This window comes from Protopterus annectens, chromosome 16.part0 (assembly GCF_019279795.1).
Source record: "Protopterus annectens isolate FY-2018-M chromosome 16.part0, PAN1.0, whole genome shotgun sequence".
Taxonomy (NCBI): Eukaryota; Metazoa; Chordata; order Ceratodontiformes; family Protopteridae; genus Protopterus; species Protopterus annectens.
In genome coordinates this window covers 483,410,421-483,432,981 of record NC_056750.1, presented here as the reverse complement: position 1 = coordinate 483,432,981, position 22,561 = coordinate 483,410,421, and the positions used below count along the sequence as shown (strand labels likewise).

Genomic DNA, 22,561 nt, shown 5'->3' with positions numbered 1-22,561 from the left:
AGTGCTGCAAGTTTAAGTCCTGCTTAAGTTGCAGAAGTGTAAAACCATGGCTATGGGCTAGGTGACTTGATTTTGATTAGTGGTTCAGGAACTTGGTGGTGCAACAAGGGAGGATGGGCATGCCTCCCCGGGAAGGGTGTACACGTTTAGACTTCCCTCCACAGTTCAGCCCTGCTTGAGGCTGGGGACTTGAAGCAAATGCTGTGGCTGTGGGAGCCACATGCAGAGGTTTGGATTGTATGCTTAAAAAACATTGTACAGCACCTCCTTGGGTGGCACATGTGCATGCGTGGGTGGAGAATCATCTTAAAACACAAAAACAATGGAGAATTGTCTTAAAAGACAAAAATGCTGTGGTGTGATGTAGACCACCTGTTTGTGGAAAACAAGTGCTGCTGTTTCATAGATACTGGCAAGCTTGCATTAGCTCTCATACAGAGTCAACTAGTTCATCATTTTGTGTTGACTACATCTAATGTGGATGAATGCTTTTGAGTTAATTTATTTATGTAATATTTTGTATGGTGATTGGGAAACTCCTAGTCGTTTTTGGATAAATAGTGTTTCCTCTACTTTAGCTTGATTTATCATCATAGTTTAGAAGTAAAAGAACGACATGGCTGCAGAATGAATGAGTTGCAGCTCAAGTGGTTTGCAGTTACATATGCAGATGGACAGCAAGAAACTGAATGGCAGTGCTAATGTAATTCTGCAGTAGCCATACTATGCACTAAGGCTGTTACTACAAATCAGATGACCTCCTTCAGCATTTCTCCTTCTACATACCATCAAAAATACCTCAAAGAAATGTGTGTGTGTGCGTATGTATGTGTATATGTGTGTATATATATATATATATATAATGTGTGTGTTTGTGAAAAATACACATGCATGCACACACATTTCATGTATACATAATATGGATCCCTATCAGATTATCAAACTTTCAAAAGTCAAATGGTCATGACCATATTATCAAAGTTTTGAAACTTAAAACATTTTCAGTGGAGATCACGGTACAGCGTGGAAAGGGAAATTTACAGTTTTCCCCAATTAAGTGCTATTCTGGAGTTGGTATATTTAATTAGCAAAGGGTGTGGTGGGTGCAGGGGGGCTTGCCCCCCCTGCAGAAACATTAAATTTTTTTGTTTATTTTAAATTTACTAAGTGCCTAAACTTCAATCATATGGTCTTGACCATATGCATTTTGAAGTTTTAGAACTTGGATAATCTGGCATATGTCCATATGTGTGTGTGTGTGTGTGTGTATGGATGGCTCTATTTCTAAATTTTGAAGTTTCAAAACTTAGAATTTTTTATGGTCGAGTCCATAAAACTGAAGATGTTAAGTTGTCTATCTCGCCTTCATTCTTGCTGGATGGGTTCGGAGCCGACCTCGGCTCCGACTCGGCCACTGTAAAAGCTCGAGAGTTGGTTCCACCGGCTCGAGGCTCCCCTTATATCCCACAATGCTAGGCGAGAGTTACCTCAGATCTCGTTTGCCGCTACAGCTATCGAGGTGTTGGTTTTCTACCGGTTCTTGGTAAGTGACTCTTCTTGTGTAAGTTAGCCTATTAAAACCCCTTTAATTTTAATATTTTTACTTATTTCCCTTAGTTTAGAGAAATTTTTATCCCCTTCTAAAAATTCCGTTTTTTCCCTCAAGAACTTTAAGTTCTTCCCTTGGGCCTACAGGCCTTTTCTCTTTCCCTAGTGGAGTGTGTGTGTTATTTCTTGTTTTAAAAACCTAGTTAGTGGTTTATTATAATTTAAACTTGACAGGGTGTAATTAGTGTGTTTGTCTGTGTGTGTGATTACACCTTTAGAGATGTCTAAGGAAGCAAAGGTCTCCGGATTCAAGAAGTGTGATGCGTGCTGTCAGAAAATGTCTCTGACAGACGCTCACACTTCTTGTGTCTACTGTCTGGGACCTTTGCACCTGCAGGACTCCTGTGCTGTGTGCCATGGCTTCAGCCCCAGGGTCCTGCAGGAAAGAAAAAATAAATTAATTTTAAGGGGCTTACTCAAGCCAGAGGATTCCTTTTCTGTATCTACAGGGAAGCCCTCTAAGGCATCTAGGTCTTCGGCTCCGACACTGAGCCGAGACCTAAGGTTTCAAACCTCTGCCTACATCGGCTCCGGCTGGAGCCGATGAGTCTCAGTCCACAGTTTCTGTGGTTCCCTCGGCTCCGGCTGGAGCCGAGGTATTAGAAATTCCCGTGTCGGCTCCGACCAGACCTTCGGAGCCTACAACTAGGAAGAGGTCCAGGTCACCATCCCTTGGCTCCGTTCATTCGGCTCCAGGATCTCCCCTGCTGTCTGAACGGAGCCAAATATCTCACTCCTCTAGGTCATCGAGGCTGTCGGATCATGACCTTCAGATGGTAGTGAGTCGACTTCTTAAGTCCGAGGCACTGGCCCAGATGCTTCAGAGCCCGACTCATCAGTCGATGCCTGCCCCGGTCCATCAATATATTCCTCCTTCGTCTCTCTTGAGCTCGGAGCCGGGTCGCGTCGGAACCGAGACTGTGATAGCGCCGGAGCCGATACAATTGTCTTCGGCTCCGTCGGCTCCGATTTCTTCATTGGAAGAATCTCGGCGCCGGACTTCCTCGTCGGCTCGAGGGGTGAGTGGCATCGGACCCTTGTCCGACCCCTCCCTCTCGGTGCTTGTGCTGGTAAGTTTGGCTCCGACATCGGCCTCGGAGCCATCACTGTCGGTGCCGAGGGAGGTTCTTAGCTTCGGAGCGGGACCTCTGGCTTTGCCTGACAGGGGTGCATTCGAGGTCATGCGGAGTGTGTTAGAGCCTGGCTCTACTCCACAGTCTGCTCCGCCCCCTCCCTCACGGTGCCTCAGGTCAAGTCGACTCACTCCCTCATCCCGGACCGCAGAGAGCCAGCTCCTCAGGAACCCCATGTGGGATTTCATCCTCTTCCGAGGCCTCTCCTGATTTGGCAGAAGAGCCCCTCGAAGAGGAAGTGTAAGAGGAAACACATTGACTCACCTGAGTCCATCACGCCGACACAGATTTAGATGATTCTGAGGGTTCCCCGTTCCCCTTCTGAAGATGTTTCATTTGCAGACATTCTAGAGATCCTGAAGCAGAGGGGAAATTGGCCAGCCCTCAACCCTTCGGAGGATGAATCTGTGTATCTTGAGGCGTTTGGCTCTCGCCTTCCACCTCCTGGGTGTCCCCCTTGACCCCCTCATGCAGGTGGTTGCTAAGAAGGCATGGACGGCTCCTGATTCAGTGGACCCCACTCCCAGGAGACCCTCCAAGTTCATAACGGCACCAGCAGACAAACAGTTCTTAACAAAAGGAGTTTCTGTGGATGCTATGGTGGTAGCTGCTGCCACTAAGAAGGAGCTAGCTGATCCTTCAGTACCTGTCCATCCACCTAACAAGGAATCTAGGTCCATGGACAGGTACGGAAGCGGATGTTCTCCCCAGCGACATTTACCATGCGTTCGCTGAACTACCTATGCCATTTTACTCGCCTTCAAAGGGACTTGATCAAGGAAGCGAGTGAAATGTTAAAGGACCCTACAGCTGCTGGTTTTCAAGATAAGATGAACACGCAGCTGGCTACCCTTAACTCCATAACCAACTCCTCCATGCGCCTTCTTTCTTACGCGGCTGATGGAGCGAGTAGAGCCGCAGGGACAGGTGTGGTCTTACGTAGACATGCCTGGATGCGGCTATGCAATTTTATGGACCCTTTCAAGACGTCTTTCACTAACTCCCCATTTGATGGATCATCTCTTTGGTCCTCAAGTGAAAGAAACCTTGACTAGGTGCGAAACTGATGGCAAGACCCTTTCTGCCGCCGGAGTCCGTTTTCTACTCCTTCTAGGCCTTACCCCAAAGGCCAGAAAGGTGGAAAGATGTGGTTCCGTAAACAATCTCAAGGGACTTCGCCTGACGACAGAGTCGTTCCGCCAGAGGCAGAGGCGGGAATAACAATGGTAGACGCCGCCCTAGGGGCAGGGGGTCCGCAGAACCAGGGCAATCGGGAAGCCTTCTCTGACAAGCCCTTTCAGCATCCCTGAGGTGTTGCTCGACTGCCCACCTTCGGAGGCAGTCGGGGAAGATTGTCACTGTACCCAGAAGCCTGGCTATCCCTGACTCAAGACAAATGGGTACAGTCCGTCATTTCAAGGCTATTCTATCCCCTTTCTTCGCATTCCAAACCAATCAAAAAATCCCTTCCAGATGTTCCACCGCTCAAAGGGATCTAGCAATTTTGGAAATTTCAAAACTGCTTGCAAAAGAGCAATTCAGCCAGTTCCAGCAGACCAGCAAGGATCCGGAATCTACTCAAGGTTCTTTTTAGTTCCAAAGAAAACAGGGGACTGGAGACCAATTTTGGATCTCAGTATCTTGAACAGATCAGTCAAGAAAACAAGATTTCGGATGGTCACGCTGCAATCCATTCTTCCCTCTTGGACAAAGGAACGTGTATGTGCACTATAGACCTTCAGAATGCGTACTATCACATAAAATGGAACAGACGCTCCAGAAGAATCCACCGCTTCAGGCTGGGAACCAGTCATTTTCAGTTCAGGGCCCTGCCCTTTGGTCTCACCACTGCCCCGGTGTTTACCAAATGCATGGCAGTGGTAGCTTCTCACCTGAGACGACAAGGATTCCAGGTGTTTCCATATTTGGACGACTGGCTCCTCACAGCTCCCACCAAGCATCTCCTTCTGATGGCCAGGGATTACACTTTTCGCATTTGTCAAAAGCTAGGCATTTCAATAAATTGCAAAAGTCTGTTTTGTCGCCTTGTCGCTATTACTTTCATAGGCGCAAATCTAGACACAGTAGACATGTCTGAGACTAACACATCAGAGAATAACAGACATTCACAAACTGGTCTCACTCCTTTTCAACAACAACAGAATCAAAGCCAGGTTAGTTCTGAAAGTGTTGGGAATTATGGCGGCTGCCATACCTCTGCTTCCATTAGCCAGATTCCACATGGGCATCCTTCAATGGATGCTCTTTACTCAATGGTCATACCAGGAACTTCCAATGTCTCACACCATTATGATCACGCAAGCGTGCAGAAATCATCTCATGTGGTGGATGTCTTCCCCTCAGCTCTTGTTGGGAAGACCCTTTGTTCCACCCCCTCCGGTTGCTACTCTGACAACGGATGCCTCCCTGATCGGGTGGGGGGGGCATTATCAGGGCAGGACGGTCCAGGGCACATGGCAACCAAACGAATGCCACTTGCACATAAATGTTCTAGAGATGAGAGCAGTGCTTTTAGCGTTGCAAGCCCTTCAAGGCTCTCTTCCCTTGGGAACGATTGCAATCCAGACAGACAATATGTCTGTAGTGTGGTACATCAACAAACAAGGCGGAACCAGGTCATACCCCTGTGTCGAGAAGCACTCAGACTGTGGCAATGGGCGATTTCTTCTCAGCGATTTCTGATAGCAACGCACATCCCCGGAAGTCCAATCAAATTGCGGACAAGTTGAGCAGAGCTATTCTCATGCCTCACGAGTGGTCTCTGAAAGACTCTGTTGTGAGAGAAATTTTCTCAAGTGGGGTCAGCCTTGCTGCGATCTTTTGCTACTCCCCAAAACAGCAAGTGCAGAGAATTTTTCACTCTATTCCCTTTACCAGGCCAACCCAGCAGAGACGCTCTAGTCCAAGTTTGGCCCCGGGACTTCTGTATGCATTTCCTCCTTTCCCACTAATCTCTCAAGGGATACAGGAAGCTAACGCTCAGAAGCCCTCATTGATCCTCATTACGCCTTACTGACCTCGACAAGTGTGGTTCTCCTATCTACATCAATTTCTATTGAGCGACCGTGGCATCTGGACCTAGTTCCAGATCTGTTGATCCATCAGTCGGGTCAGTTACATCGCCCTCCCTCTCTGAACCTCACTGCTTGGTTCCTCCAGTTCCAACCTTAGCCAGGCTTCCTCAATTATCTCACTCTGTTAGAGATATTTTGATAGCTTCCCATAAATCTTCCACTCGGAAGATTTATTTGAGCAAGTGGAAACGCTTCACATATTGGGCTCAAGAAAAGGACATAGATCCTTTCACTGCTTCCATCCAATTAGTCCTTGATTTTCTAGCTGAACTCTTCCATGCAGGTTCATCTCCCTCTACTCTTAAAGTTCAATTGGCAGCTATTTCTAACTTTCATGTGGGTATTTCTGATTCTGCCTTAATGTCCCACAAGCTTTGCAAAGCCTTTTTGAAAGGAGTTTTTCTTCTCAGACCTCCTATAAGAAATCCTCCTTCTCCTTGGGACCTAAATTTAGTTCTTGCTTCTTTGATTCTTCCCCTTTCGAACCTGCAGTCTCCTGTTCTTTAAAATTGCTATCATGGAAGACACTTTTTCTGGTAGCTATTACTTCAGCTAGAAGAGTTTCAGAGCTTCAAGCACTCAGCTGTCGACCTCCTTATCTATTGTTTCATAAGGACAGAGTATCCTTACGAACTAACCCGTCCTTTTTGCCTAAGGTGGTCTCGACGTCAAATCTAAATCAAAGCATTGACCTCCCTGTCTTTTTTCCAGAATATTCCAATAGGTCTGAACAAAATTTACACTGCCTGGATGTTCATCGTCAATTGAGGTACTACTTGGATAGAACGAAACAATTCAGAAAATCTGATCAGCTGTTTGTCTCCTATGGAAAGCAGAAAGGGACTTTCAGTTTCAAAGGTATCATTATCCAGATGGCTAACATCTTTGATTTCCCTTGTATATGAAATTAGACACCAAAAACTGCCTAATAAACCTAAGGCCCATTCCACCAGAGCTTTGGCTACTTCCTTAGCCTTCCAAGACAGACTGCCTATTGATACCATTTGTGCAGCGGCTACTTGGGCTACTCCTCACACTTTCATTTCTCATTATAAGTTGGACTTAGCTTCTAGGCATAGAGCTAACTTTGGTTCCACTGTTCTCAGGAGTCTGTTCCGTTAGGCCACCCGGGACAAGGTGCTAGGGACGCGTACCCATCCAGCAAGAATGAAGGCGAGATAGACAACTTAACATATAGAAGTTATGTTCTTACCATAACGTTCCATGTTAGTTGTCTTCTTCTCGCTTCTTCTTAAGGCCCCACCCTCCTTCCCCTGGCCTGGACAGACCTAGAGGAGTTGTGATTGTGACCTCTCTTTCTACCACCTCTTTCTTAGGCATATGCTGTTATGCATATTTCCTGGTTCAGGATGTAGGTCACCCTTCTTTCTTCCTGTTGTTAGAGGTGGACTCTGTTTAGAGTTATTCTGTTACTATTATAAGCTGGGGTTAGCTTACAAACGAGATCTGAGGTAACTCTCGCCTAGCATTGTGGGATATAAGGGGAGCCTCGAGCCGGTGGAACCAACTCTCGAGCTTTTACAGTGGCCGAGTCGGAGCCGAGGTCGGCTCTGAACCCATCCAGCAAGAAGAAGGCGAGAAGAAGACAACTAACATGGAACGTTATGGTAAGAACATAACTTCTATTTTTGAAACTTTGAAATGTAAACAAAAATAATAAAAATAAATTTTTTTTTTCTTTTTTGCCAAGGGGGCAAGCTCCCCTGCTAATTAAATATCATATCTGAGATTGCACTACAGCGTGGAAAACTGTACTTTTACCGTTCTGCACTGTATGGTGATTCCATTTAAACAGTTCAAAGTTTAAAAACGTTGATCTTATCGTCTGTGTGTGTGCGCGAATGTGTGCACGCACGTATATGTACGTGTGTGCGTATAGGTATATAATTGCCTCTGAACTTGCTTTACATTCCACCTGTTTATAATACTTTCACTCTACCTTGCTCCTTCTCTCATCATTTCTTAGAATTTCTAAGCAGTAAATCATGTTATATGTCTGACAAACCCACCAGTACACCTTTTCAAATGCTCAATGTTCATTGTCTTTTAATGCATAAGTATCTTTTATACTGTAATAGTTGCTTCTACTTTCAGATGACTGTAACCTAGCAAATACATGTGTAACTGAATATATATTATTAAATGTCTTTTCATATGACTTAATGAATGTCTATTTAAAAGTTCTTCAATATGTTTCAGCTTTTCTCTCTGGGCCTCTGCTGAAAGGTGTGTTTACTAAATCCATTTTGACAGACCTGGTAAAACTAAAGTACAGTAACCTCTTCTCAAGTTGAAGATAAGCGTCGCACATAGTATCAGTTTTTCAGCAATTTATTTTCATTGAATACTTCTAGACCTTGTGCTTTTTCCATTTTCAAGTACAGTAATGCTTTGCTGATTTATTTCATTGTATTCCACTCCATGTTGTTTTTTTTTTTTTTTTTTTTTTTTTTTTCATCTATCTGTCCATCCTTTGTTAACCAGGTTAGTCCACCTAGGCTATAAGCCTCTCTTAAGGGAATAACTGAGGTGATATTTTTATACTGCTGTTGGATAGTTGGCCAGGGCTTCTGGGAACTTCTCCTACTCGCAGCATAAGGGGAAGACATTGTGTGTTACGGTTCTTTTCTCTTGTTTCCATTCCAGGAGTGAAGGCGATTCGGAGAGACTGGAAGAGCTATGGCGAGTGAAAATAAGCATGAGGAGGTGTTGTGCAGTTCGTAATTGGTAGAATTGCTAACAGTAATGGAAGAAAGTGAGCAAAGAGCAGAGGAATCACTTGTACTGGAGGGAAGGTGATATTGTAGCAGAGCATCTTAAAAGAGGAGACGCAGTTCGATTCAGAGGAGGTATTTCAACATAAGCTGTTTGAAAATGGAGAGTTAAATGAAAAAGAAATGGAGAGTTAAAAGTAATGCATTATTAAAATCTTCCTGTCCTGAGGGTTGCGGGATGATTATTTGGAAAAGATGATTAATCAAACTGAGGCAGCAAATGACACAGCAGTATCATGGAGTGAAATAATGGAGAAAATAGAAGATGATGGGAGAGAAGTGAATCAGATGGGAAGACATATGCACAAAGCGTGAAAGAGGGGGAAGGAAGAAAGGAAGAAATGAAAGAAAGAAAGAAGAGGTATACTGTTAGAATAAGCAGCAAAAAAGAGAGAGGCTTAGTATGAAGTCTGGCTGTCATTGATTGTACCTTTAGGTGTTCCTGCAAAGGAGTCAAGAGCTTTCATTCTTATTAACAAAGAGACTTTTTGTGACTTATTATTTGAAAATGGACAGTTTATGGAAAATTTTATAGAAAAATATGAGCAAAAAAAAGATTATATATCCTTGGCAAGTATGTATTATTCAGTCCTGTTTTACACACACACACACACACACACACACACACACACAGACACACACACACACACACACACACACACACACACACACAGACACACACACACAAAAAAACTGGTTCCATTTAGAACTGAGGTGGAACCTTTGGATTTAAAGAGGCATTTATTGACTGCTTGCAAAGTAGTAATTGGCACAAAGGTTTATAATGAAAGAGAACTTTGGAATGGGAATGTGGTATTATTTTAAATATGGAAAATTTTAAATATGGAAAATAATGTAAAGCGTCTGCCAAGTGTTGTAAATGTGAATGTAGCAGATGTTTTGTAAGATACAGGGGACAATCAAAACCTGATTTGTCTGTGGAAAAGATTATCTTTTAATTAGTGAATTTAATAAAAGGAAATGTTTTGTATGTGGAAAGACCGGGCATTGAGGCAAAAAAAAGTATGATCTAAAATGTAAAAAATGTGCTAACACCAGATGTGCATGGTTAGAATGTGATTATGTTGAGCATCAAGATGAAATTGAAGAAAGTTATAGAAAATTTGGAACGTATTAAAAATATAATTCATGAAGGTACAGATCAGAGTGAGACAGATAAGGCTATAGAAAATGTTATAGAAATAAGAGAGGAAGAAAATAATTTGACAAGTGAAGAAGAATACGTAAATTGGCAAGTAGTTGAAGGAAGAATTCAGTAGGGAAAAGGGTTAAAGAAAGGAAAAGATTTATAAATGTATGTCATCTAAGGAGATCAAGAAAGGCTAAGGATGAGTTTTATTATTTGTTTTCTTCCTCTTCCTTTTTTTTTTAAACTGAGTATATTAGCTGTAAATGTCAATAGTATGAAAAATATTGAGGAGAATAAATATATTACAATGGTGTGCTTTGTTAGATGCTCGTGTTATATTAAAAGATATTAGATTAACAGAGGAAGAATGAATGTAAAGAGAAAAAAATGTAGAATGGATTAATCATATAGAATATGGGAAAATGTGTTCTGGTATATGCATATTATGTCAAGGGAACATCAAAGTATTAGATGTGACAGTAGTGGAATTGGGACACATTACTGTATTAGATTTAAGATGGAATAAAGGTGTTTTAGAGTTATAGCTGTATATGCATATGTTATAATAAAAGAGAAGAAATGTTTAGAAAGCTTCCAAATTATGTATGTGTTAATTTGGCTGTAATATTGGTAGGAGATTTCAGTTGTACAATAAACAAGAAAAGGTATGACCTTAATACATGAAATGCGGCAAACTATATGTATGGGAAAGTAGACACTGGACTTGTAGAAGAAATGAGATTAATACTGAAATCCGTTATTTTTTTGGTATCTGGTTTAAGGATTGTGCAACAATGAATAAAATACACTGGATTTTCTGATCATTTAGCAATATGGATAATAGTGCAAGAAAAGGAAGAATATATAAAAAGAGGGAAAGGAATTAAAAGACAAAAATCAGAATTAGAACAAGATGACAGAAAAGTAATATTTACATTATGGGAAAATCAAAAGGGTATGGGAGTATTTTATGAAAATTGGGCAACCTGGTGGATTAGTTTTAAAGAAAAATATGCAACTTGTTTTCTAGAATGTATTCAAAATGAGAGGAAGAAAGAATATTTATAAGAAATTAAGGCAAGATGTATTTTAAGATGTATTAAAAAAAATGAAAGAGAAAAACATTGATTCATTTATGCAAACAAAAATATTAAGGAAGATGTAGTACCTTTATTTAAATAGTTTAGTAAAAGAAGAAAAAAAGAATAAAAAGGTAACTGAAGAATAAAGGATGTCAAGTGAATACACAAGAAGGTATATGTGAAATTAAGGAGTATGTTACAAAATTGTTTTCTAAAAAGAAATAAAAAATTAACTTGTTTCTTTTTAACAAGGGATGATGAATATTTTAAAAGAATATAAGTATTAATGAATTAAATGAAGTCTTGAAAGATATAAATATGAATGCAGCAACAGGTTTGGATGGTATTGAATACCATATGTATAATGAAGTGGAGTATTGCTGAAAAGCGCAAATTCAGAGAGATATTGAATGAATGGTTGGAAAATGGAATAAAGTATAAAGAAATGAGTATAGGGGTCATAAAGTTTATATGGAATAAAGGGGCTCAGGATGACATAAAAAATTGGAGACCAGTAACTTTAAATAATGCAGATTATAAGATTTTCATGAAAATTATATTGAAGACTAAAATTGAAAAGTTATATGAGCAAACTGTTTTAGGAAGGAACTGAAAAGGAACTAAAGATTTATTATAGATTATTAAAGAGGTAGTGGATGATATTGTAAATAAAAAGTTGATGCAAAGATTATGATAGGAGATTTAAGTAAAGCATATGGTAGAATCTAACATGAATCATTATGGAATATTTTGAATGCATATAATATAGGTAAGAAAGTAATGTATGTATGTCGGTTTACGATAGAAATTATGTTAAATTGATGTTAATGGATGGATAGGTGAGGAATTAAAGCTAGTACCATTTTTTTCATTGATAATGAATTACATTTGCCTTTAATGTATACTTACGCTGATATAATAATTACAAGTAAATAACAGAGAAAGCTATTAAAATTAAACTATTAATCAGAATTGGTTTATGTATAAATAAAGAAAACCGTAAAAGATTTGGTTTAGTAGGAAGAATAGGAGATATAAAGTTTAATTTGAAGGCTATATATGTTTTACATTTGGAGAAAATGTATATAAAGAAGAGCAGTGGAAAACATTTAATGAAGTTAAATACATTACCTCTTTTGGGGAATCATTGCGTTTTCATATAGAAACAAAGCTTAGTTGAAAAATACTATGACACTAGGAAGGATTTGAGTATATGACAAATGTTTATGTAGTCCCAAGATATGAAAAGAAATTGATGAATGTATTATTCTCATTTATGTAGGGTCCCAGCTTGAATCCGGTATAGATGGGAATTTTGCATACGAAAAAAGATAAAGGGGGATTTGGGCTAAGGAATCCAATTGTGTATGCAATGTCAATGAATGTATACAGAGTATTGAAATGTTATATAAAATAAAAATTAGAATATATGTTATTAAATGTATGTATCAGGCTTTCTAGAAGAAAATGTAGATGGGTAAAAGGTTTAAAGAAAACATAACTGAAGAGATAAAAGAATATCAAAATAAAATTATCTTATGGAAACTAAAAATGAATAAAATTGTTAAAGACAAGAATTGTATCAGAGTATTATGAAAGCTTTTTATGTTATTGATTTATGTTAAGAGTTAGAAACTGGAAAAAAGAATACAATAAAGAAGATATTTAAATGGTTTAAAGAGAGTCATGAATGCAGTGATTTTCTATGGGGATTGTCTATAAAAAGGTTGCCAGTTAAGGCAAATATGCGTTACAAAAGTAAACAAAATAGAGTACGTCATGAATGTGGAGAGTATGAAACAGAACATGAATTTTTATGGTGTAAAAAAACAAGAAAAAGTAAAGAAAATGGAGAGAAAAAATCTCTTATTTCATGGATCATATGGATTGAAAGAATAAATGAAATTAAGTTCAATGGAAAATGGGTTTTGGGAAAGATTTTGGGGAAAAACTAGTTTGGTTGTGGATAAAGGGTAAGGGAAGTGGTTAAAATATAATGTATAAAATGTGAAAAGTTTATAAATATTTGTAGATAATGTAAATAAGTATTGTATACATGATATTTCAGTAAAATCCTACTCTGTTATTAAATACTCTAATACTAAATTATAATAATTGCAAAAAACAGAAGTAATTTGCATAAAATTAATTGTAGAGGTGATAGGGATGCCTTTAAGTAATGAGGAAATTAAAGGTTTAGGTGATGTAGTAAAGATAGGGGTTGTATAGTTTACATGGAATGAAATTTCTTTGTTAGGTATAAAATAAAAGGTATAAAATTCAGGAGTAAACATGTAGTTAGACTTCAGTGGGAAAAAAACAATGGGAGACGTAAAGTAAACCTCTTTTCTGAAGAACATATACATTATTCAGAAAAAGGCCTGTTTGATAAGTTCAGCACTGGTGGGAAAATAGCATACTTAGCAAATGTATTTGTATTGCCAACAGTATTTGAAAAAGGAATTATTGCAGATCATGTTTTCATTTATATGGGATCCTGGATTGAAAAGGAGGAGATTTGTATATGTATATAAAGAGGAAGGAGGTTTAGGGTTAGTTAACTCAGTGGTGAATGCTGCTTCATTAGATTTGTACAAAGTGCTAGCTAAACTGGATAAATGATAGTTATGAGATTAGTTGTAAAATTGTATAAGTATATATATGATTAAATTATGGGGTATGGTAAAAGAGAAAACAGTGTATAAATGAAGAAATCAAATGTTAAGAATAAATATTTTTGTGGAAAATTAAAACTGATTATATAGAAAATGAAGAAAAGTATGGTGTAAGAATGTAATGATAAAACATTACTGTGTAAAACCATGGAGAAGTCTAACAGCTGAAAAAATGTAAGCATAAAAATAAGAATCAGATGGTGCAATAAGAAAGTAGAATGTCAAGATATTTTGTGGAGACTGGTAATAAATTACCAGTAATATGCCATGTAAAAAGAAAGAAGTAAAAAGAAAAGTGCTATGATATGTTTACATTGTCAAGAAGAAGAAACTACTGAACATGTGTTTTTGAAATGTAAGATTAAAAAAAAAATAATGGGGAAAACTGTGTAAAGAATTTTTCAAAGATATAAAAGAAGTATAGAAAATAAACATGGATATGATTATATATGGATGTTATAAGAATAAAAGTAAAACTATGTTAAAAGAATAGATAGTGATTTTGTGTCATATAGTTTATATGGAATGAAAGAATAAATGTGTTTAATGGGAAATGATTTTAGCAGTGGTATTAAGTAAAATTCGATGGCTATAGAAAAAGGACCGTGGGTTCAATAGAGATGAAACGTTAATGTAATTTTAAGGAAAATTCTGAATATGTGCAAATATATTTGGGCATCTATATATTTGTACATTTGTAAATGTGTAAACATGTTGTAAATAAGAATTTTTTTCTGTATATAAATAGAAGATCCCTAATCTTTTTGATAGGTGTTGTGGGATCTTTAATATCCACCTGAGCTACCAGCAGCACAGTCATATGTGGCCTCAGTTTTTAACATTTTATCAGAAGTGCAACATACTCAGGAGTGCAGCACCCTTGTTATGCTATACTGCAGTGATAACTCATTTAGGGATGCATCCTAAGTCATCCATTTGACACTGTTTTTATGTAAAACCTTTTATCTTGCCCTAAATTTATTTATTTTTTTGTCGTTACATTCAACTGAATCTTTATCCCCCTACCTGCTGAAAAAGACCTCTTTGTTATATTGGCTTGATGTAAGCGTCATTTCCTTGTATACAGTTTCTCACACTTCAGTTTGTTCATTGTTTAGTATGTTGATTTCTATTTTGTATCAGTTTCATTCTACTTTAGAGTATTTATTTTTTATCAAAGACCTGGTTTCTTCAGAGATGTCCAATTTTTTCCTCCTCGTAAAATGCTGCCTACCACATTTGGGTACTGTTATTTGTGATTTCTTGCATTTTTGTCAGTACTACTGCCATCTTCTTAGTCCTCTTGTTTTTAAATGCATCCTTCCATTCCACTGCCTAAGTTCATTCTTCATGTCGACCCTTTTTAAATAAATTATTTTCCTCTCTCAGTCTTGCTGACTGTCAGGCCTCTCCCATTAAGCTTAAACCTATTTGTTTCTTACAGTGGGGGTCTCCCAGATTTGCTGGAGTGAGAGTCCTCTGGAGGGGTTATCGTTTAGGCAGACATTGGAGAGCTTCTTTTGCAGGCAACTCTGCAATGAGAACATTTTGTGTTTAGGCCTCTAAACATATGACTTGGGGGAGGCTGGCCCTAACAGTCACAAGAAGCACTCTCATGCATTGTATATACTTTCTAATAAGGGCTACTACTAAGTAGTGGTTTGGTGTGGCATAAGCTTGCTCCCAGGATCCTACAGTGCTACTGTTCCTCCTCAAAGGGATTGTGGCTTTGTGTCCTGCTCTACCATGCCCTTTCCGCTAGAATGGACTCTCTACCTATTTTCTCCTGCCAGCATCATCTAGTGCCCAAACTGCTAATTTATCTGAGATCACTGGGGTAGTATTAAAGGTGTTCTCTCTCTACACCACAGACATCAGTTTTATCAGCCCATCATGACATACTCCATATAAACTTGTAAATCTTTGATTGTTTGTACCTTAAAAACTAAGAATCCAGTCTTTTTGGGAGATTGTGAGTTTCAACAGAAAATAAACTGTACCAGCCAAGGGGGGAATAATTTTGTATTTACAAAGTCATAAATCTTCTGAACTAGGATAACATGTATGCTTGGACTGTTTTTGTAAGTGTCTAAACTATCAGTCTTGTGTTCCTTTTATTAATTTCTGAAATAAGTATACTTCAGCTTTTGACCTCCTATTTTATTTCTTTGCTGTTATTTGGTCTTTTAGGATCTCTCACTGTGGTCAAGTTATCAGCTTAATAGAAAGGCTTCTAATCCATTCCTCATGTAGGCTTTGTGATCTGTAGACAATGGTGAATTTACTTTCTACTTTCTTCAAATAGAACACCATAGCCTCAGTAAGTCTGTGTTTGAAGAATACACCAAAATCTGTGGTTAAAAGAGATTTTGTAAAGTACATTGCAATTCTCTCTCTGTCTGTCTTTGTAGCATGTAAAGTATTTTTGCTATTCTTATGCTGCAGTTAATTTATAGTAGCTATACTGGGGTTTTGTCATTTCAGTGTTATACTTCCACTCATTCAAACGTTCCCATAGGACTGCTTGCACTAATATAGAGAATATTGGTCACTACATTTTCTTTGCTGCAACTTCTCTCTTGGCCATTTTTCAAAAAAAAAATTCTTCTGGCCAGTGTGATATCCACCAGGAATTTAATATAAAAATCTAAGCATTTTGGAAGTAATAGGCTTACAGAGGGAAGGAGTCTGATGCTGCTGCTGCTGCAGAAAATCAGTTTCAAGGCAGGGGTAGATTCCAGACTAGAGGATGGAGAGGCATGATGCCTCTTAGAAAAGAATTAGGAACTGGAAGCTTAGCCAGTGCTTAGTCACCCAAAGATAAGTAATCATCCAAAGGTAAGTGAAAAGAAGTTGAAGAAATGTTAAAGTACAATGAATTTTATTTCAAACCTACAAAATCAGTGCCATGGAGGAAACCCAGATCAATGTGTTTTAGTCCCCTCCCCCAAGGATTGGAGATGACTGGGAAGGCTGACACTAGCTTGCCCATTCTGGGGGGAGGGATCTTCCAAAGTCTGCTTCAACAATGCTATCTGGTGGAGGCTTGCTGCTAAGACAGAAGACATCATAAAGGCTGAGGTGCAGTTTTGGCCTTCTAGAGCTTTACCTGTAAGTGCTTGTCAGTGAGCAATCGTAAACATGTGCTCATCAGTATTGCCAGTATAGCAGGCCATTCTTTGGTGGCACACTTAGCTGGATACAGGTCAGAGGGTTAGATTGTTAGCAAGAAAAAATACACTATTCTGTGGTAGCTATGATTCACAACCTTCTGTCCCCATTTCATTGATGTGTTTGGCCATTTCATCAGCTGCATGTATTTCACCAAATGCCTTTTTCCATTCTTTCCATATATATACATATCTATGAATATTTATATATATACACATGCTATAGTTATGTAGTATCACGCTTATATATATGTATATACACATAGTGTGCTGTATACACACATGTGCATAGTATATACAACACAAGATATACAATATAAATATAAAATAATATATGTTTATATATATATACATATGTTAGCTTTGCCATGCCATTTTTTTTTTTAATCATATTAATTTTTATATATAAAGGTAAGTATATATATATAAGCTTATGATATATATAATATATATGTATATGAGCTTTTGTTTGTATTTTTATATATATATATATATGTGTGTGTGTGTGTGTGTGTGTGTGTGTTCAAGTGGTTTGGGGACATGTTCACTGGGAAACCAGGGTGCACCCACTTAGTGCAGCACCATGGGGATACAGGGCCCCAAAGACCTGTAAAGCAGACCCCTTAACAGGGTGCCTGAGTGAGTCAGAAAGACTCTGAGGGAGGAGATGCAGGAGTTGTTGTACTGGGAGTAATCCGAGTCCAGCAGACCCTGGGGCTCCCCAGTGGTGCTGGTGCCAAAGAAGAATGGCAGCACCAGGTTCTGTGTGGACTACAGGAAACTAAATTAGTCATACAGAGTCAGTTGCTTAACCCACACCTAGGACAGATGAGCCCCTAGAGCAGCTGAGTGGGGCTAAGTATCTGACCACTATTGATGTTACTGGTAGGTGCCCTTGTCTCCCAATGCTAGAGAGAGGTTGGCCTTTGTGACTCCTTTTGACTTGTGACTTTCCAGAGGCTGGTAGATTATATCCTTGCATGAGCAAGAGATTATGTCCTTGCTTACTTGGATGAGATTGCCATCTATAGCCATTCCTGGCAAGAGCATCTTCTGCCTGCCAGGTGCTAGGCAAACTGCAGAGGTCAGGGTTGACCATTAAGCCCAGTAAGTGTCAGGTGGGTATTGCAGAGGTCTCCTACCTTGGACATACAATGGGGAGTGGTAAGATTAAGCCAGAACCTGCCAAACTGAAAACCATTAAGGCATGGCCTGCCCCTGTTACCAAAAAGCAAGTGAGGGCATTCTAAAGGATAGCGGGGTACTACAGAAAGTTTGTCCCCAATTGTAGTACCATATCTGCTCCCCTCACAGACCAGACAAGGAATAACAGGCCAGATAAGGTAGTGTGAACCCCAGCATGTGAGCAGGCATTCCAGAAGCTTAAAGGAGCTTTGGGAGGACTCTCTGTGTTAGCCAGTCCAGATTGCAGCAAAGAATTTGTTGTGCAGGTGGATTTTTCAAACCATGGGGTGGGGATTATAATTGGCCAGGTTTCCTCAGCGGGTGAAGAGCACCCAGTGGTATATCTTAGCTGCAGACTCCAACCCAGGAAGGAATGTTATGTAGCTGTAGAAAAGTAATGTCTAACCATAGTATGGGCACTGTAGAAACTTCAACCTTATCTCTATGGAAGGAAATTCACTGTAGTTACAGACCACAATCTCTTAACATGGCTACATAGAGCCATCCAGAAAAATACCAAGTTATTAAGGTGGAGCTTAGGATTGCAGGCATATGACATGACAGTAGAACACAGTAGTAGGGTCAGCGATGCCATCACAGATGGGCTGTTGTGACAGGGAATGGGGTAACATATTCCGAGATGGACTTATTTCTGTCAAGCCATGTTTCTCAAGGGTCACTTGAAAAACTAGCTCGAGTTTTAGGAGGTGGGAGGAGAAGATATGATATGGTCAAGTGCCAGTATAGCCAGATGGAGTTTTGTGAAGTATGATGTGTCCTTCGAATATCAAACTGATTTATACAAGATGCTTGTGTTACAAATGTATTAGAACTGTATGTCATTTGTATATCAAACTGATTTGTACCGATGCTTGTGCTGAAAATGTATCTGTGAGGTTTGCTTGTGTTAAAATGTATCAACATTGCACCCTGCTGGAATGAAAAGAAATTTATATGTATTATTGTAACTGAATTAAATGTGTTTTAATCGACGATAACTGGCACAGCAGAGGTTAACCAGCTGACTTACTTTAAGACAAATAAGGGAAATGTCAATGAGCTGTTAAACCATTAAAAGGCACCCCACAGTGCTGCATAGGACCAGAGATGATGGGTCTGGGAAAGAGCCTTTGTCCATTAGCTCAGTGAAAAGAGAGGAGGCCCCAGGCACTGCCATATATATTTGGATGGGTATTGTGGCTGTCTTTGTTAAATTCCTGTCTCAGCTTCAAATGGGAATACTGTGACAACCTAGGTGACCAGATGAGGTCATTCTGCCAGCCCACTTGGAAATTTATATTTTAGATATTAAAAAAAGAAATCTCACAGTATTCTGTTTTGGTAGCCTGACTAGAAAGACCCTCACCCACAGCATCTTGCCTTGTGGTAGTAAGTAACTTAACTAGGGAACAGTAAAATTCTTTTAGATTCATTCAGGCATATAGTGAAACTTAGTTCAGAGAATTATTTTCTTTATTTGTTTGAGTCTGTCCATCAGTGTTAATTTCAATATTTTCTGTGATTTGAACTCTGTGGATTACTGTAAGTATATATTCAATATTTTCTTTTCTTATTTATTATTAAATATTTAAAAACTTTTATTGTGGCTGGTCCTTGTAGAAAATATTTTACCTTCGAGAGTACTTGCATTTATTTGTTGACACTGTGTAGGCCACTCAAGACATCCTAGCTGGCTTGGTGAACTACTACCATGTGTATTAGTATTAATGTTATACAGTGTAATTGGACAGCCTTTGTTAAGGGCCTTGAAGTAGCTGATTTGGGGTGTATCTGGTGGCGGTAAAAACTACCTTATAGTCTGGGCAGAAGGGGACATGGCTAGTAAACCAGTGCCAGCCTTTCCTGTGTGTGTGTGTCAAGGACATGAAGCACTGGGTTTACAGAGAGGGTGCTGGAAGACTTTGCTTGGATACTTGGCTAAAGACCTAACCCTATAGCTGGCCCAGTCTTTGCTGAGGGCAAGGGATCTCTTGGAATTTATCCCTGCCCCTGCCTAAGTTAGTTTTGAGTGTAGCCCTTAACCAGCTGAAACAGCTTTGTGTTTTTCTCAGCCCTGTCAAAGTAGAAGTGAGAGACACTTACACAAATGGATACTCTAAGAAATGAGGCTCGCTTTATTCCCAAGATGTAAAATGCATTAGAAAGACAGAATTACCTGTTGGGCATCATGCAGATTCTCTGCCCTCAGAAGCATTTTTCAGTGTTGCTGTCCAGCTGTGTGTGGGTCTTCTGTGACAGAAAATGTCTTGCAGGAGGTAGTCAGGGTTATCTCTGCTAGGACAGTCTTATCTCGGCAGCCTTTTTCAATGTCTTTACTCAGGACATTTGTGAAGCTAGCACCTAGAATTAACAGTCTCCAGAATATGACAGTCTGTCCTATTCTGGAGCCAGGAGAGAGTCTGGCACAGCAGCCGTACAGGACATTCTCCAGGATTCCTGCACACTGCAGCCATAACCGCTCACTAGGCTTCCCTGTAACATATTTATTACCCCATTGAGCTTAGTAGAAGGAAGTAGGGGAGCTGTGTGTGATGCTTACCATAACAAGGATCCCCCTTCGAACTCTTGCATTTATGTTTAGTGCCACTTGGTTACCGTTTATGTGAAATTGCAAGTAGTGAACAAGGAATAGAGAAGCTACCCCAGTCAAGTCCATTTTACTCAATTTTGCATGGGGTGGTGTGGTCTGCTGTTAAGCATGGTCTTTCTGCTCACATCTTTGTTTAGTCTTCCAAGCAGCCTGGACTTTTTTTTTAATTTCCTTTGGCTGCAAGATTCCTATGCTTGGGATAAATTAGTAAAATGCGGGGCACTTAGCTTGATATAACCTCCTCTCTGATAACCTTAGCGGTTTGGAGAAGGATTCAAGTTTACCCTAACATGGGAAGAGATGTTGGATGGGCATGGAATTCCTGGATGGAACAGGTGGTTTTGCAGACAAACACACACACACACACACACACACACACACACACACACACACACACACACACACACACACACACACACATCAGTGTAGTTACTTAAACATGCATATGTGCAGTCCTGGATATATTGAGAGACATTGAATTCAAATGATAAAATTGAAAGTGTCCGACACATATTGGCAACTATCCTAGTTGATCAAAGAAATTCGATACCCATGCCACCCTTTGTCTGAAGACTTTGCAACTTAGAGAGACAGACTGTATAAAAACACGAGTAAATGTTTAGGTCCATATTCAGTGAATGTGGCAAGATGCGTGACTGCAAAAGTTGAATATTCTTGTCTTGCACCAGTTTAGTTAGACATACAGAAGTAGAACATTCCTGTGGATTGCTGAAGTTGTTGTCATTATTTGAGGTATTTTATATTGTGTAGCATCTGTTTTTTTTTTTCTTTCTTCAACTTTCAGTAGAACTTTTGGAAACATTTCATGCCTTCACAGAGAGGCTGTTATCCTTCTAGGGATGCAAGAGTCACAAGTTTGGTGATTATAACCACATAAGGCTTCCAAGGAACAAATGAGACCAATGGTTTATATGCAGATGTCTACAGCAGAGTAATTCAGAAGTTTAAGGTTACAGTTTAAAGTTTTCTTAGTGGTTTATTTTCCCATTGCACGTATTATGATGCCTACCTTTTGCATTCACAATTGCAGACTAACTGCTTGTGAGGCCTTTTACACAGTTTTGTTATTCTGCTTTATAAGCCCCTTGGTAAATTTTATTTGATATACTTGCAGAAATTCCTGACATAGGGTAGTTTGTGGAGAGTATGTTGCATTCCACATCTCTGACAATTGTTCTTCCCCAGTCTGTTCTGTGTATTTAGCAGTATTACTTATGCAGTATTAAAATGTTTAATCAGTTTAAGATGTAAGGTGCTTGTATGCAGAGAGATGTTCTAAAGAACTGAAGCACGAGTCTAAGTATGAAATGAAGGGCTTTTTCAAAATGCAGTACTTGCCAGTAGAGATGTTTTCACCAGAGACTGTTAAGCAGTATTTAAGCACGTAACAGCCCACTGAGAATCATTGTTATGCAAAACACAGACAGTTAACCCACAAAAACAAAATCCTCAACTAAAAGACCTCCACAGTAATAAAATCAGTAAAAAAAAACAAAAAGGGAGGAGAAGACGAGGGAAAGCTCCTGCCTTCAGTAAAATGTTTTAAACAGTGTTACGCTGACTATTTCTTAGGTTATGTTTCACATACCTGCGCATTTCTTCCTTATCTGGACATTTATTCAGTTAGGTGTTCCTTTGCCATTAGAAACCTAGCCTTTTTTGCGCACACTGAAGTGGTATCCACCCATTTTTTTTTTTTTTTTTGGGAAGATAAAAAAACAAACAAAAAGAATGCATTACATACTCACACAGAAATGTAGACAAGCCAAGGAATCTGAATTGGGCCAGACATTGAGCTCCATTGCTGTAAGTTAGCAAGAATAAAAATGTCCTCAAATTCAGTTTTTGGCAGATGTAATACTTGGATGATGTCTAAGTTTCAGGAAAATAAAGTGCTACAATTTCAGTGTATAAACTTATCATAGTTTGGGAAATAACACAAATGAAAATGAAGAATATTTGAGCATGGGAAACTAAAATACTGTCAAGTACCAGTGCATTGAAAGGGTTGTTTTATTTGAACCTCCCAAGTGGTA

The 22,561-nt window shown here is 39.1% G+C and overlaps 1 protein-coding gene across 4 annotated transcripts in view; it reads left to right on the top strand.

Annotated features, from left to right (window-relative positions):
- MVB12B (multivesicular body subunit 12B) overlaps nt 1–22,561 on the top strand; it is a 1,443,639-nt gene that overhangs the window by 340,183 nt on the left and 1,080,895 nt on the right. The window contains exon 1 of one of the 4 annotated variants that reach the window (XM_044058227.1): nt 22,534–22,558. The exons of the other annotated variants lie outside the window; for them this stretch is intronic. The gene's annotated coding sequence lies outside the window, so the exon portion shown is untranslated. Of the gene's footprint in view, nt 1–22,533; nt 22,559–22,561 lie in introns of those variants that run through there. 4 annotated transcript variants of the gene reach the window in all.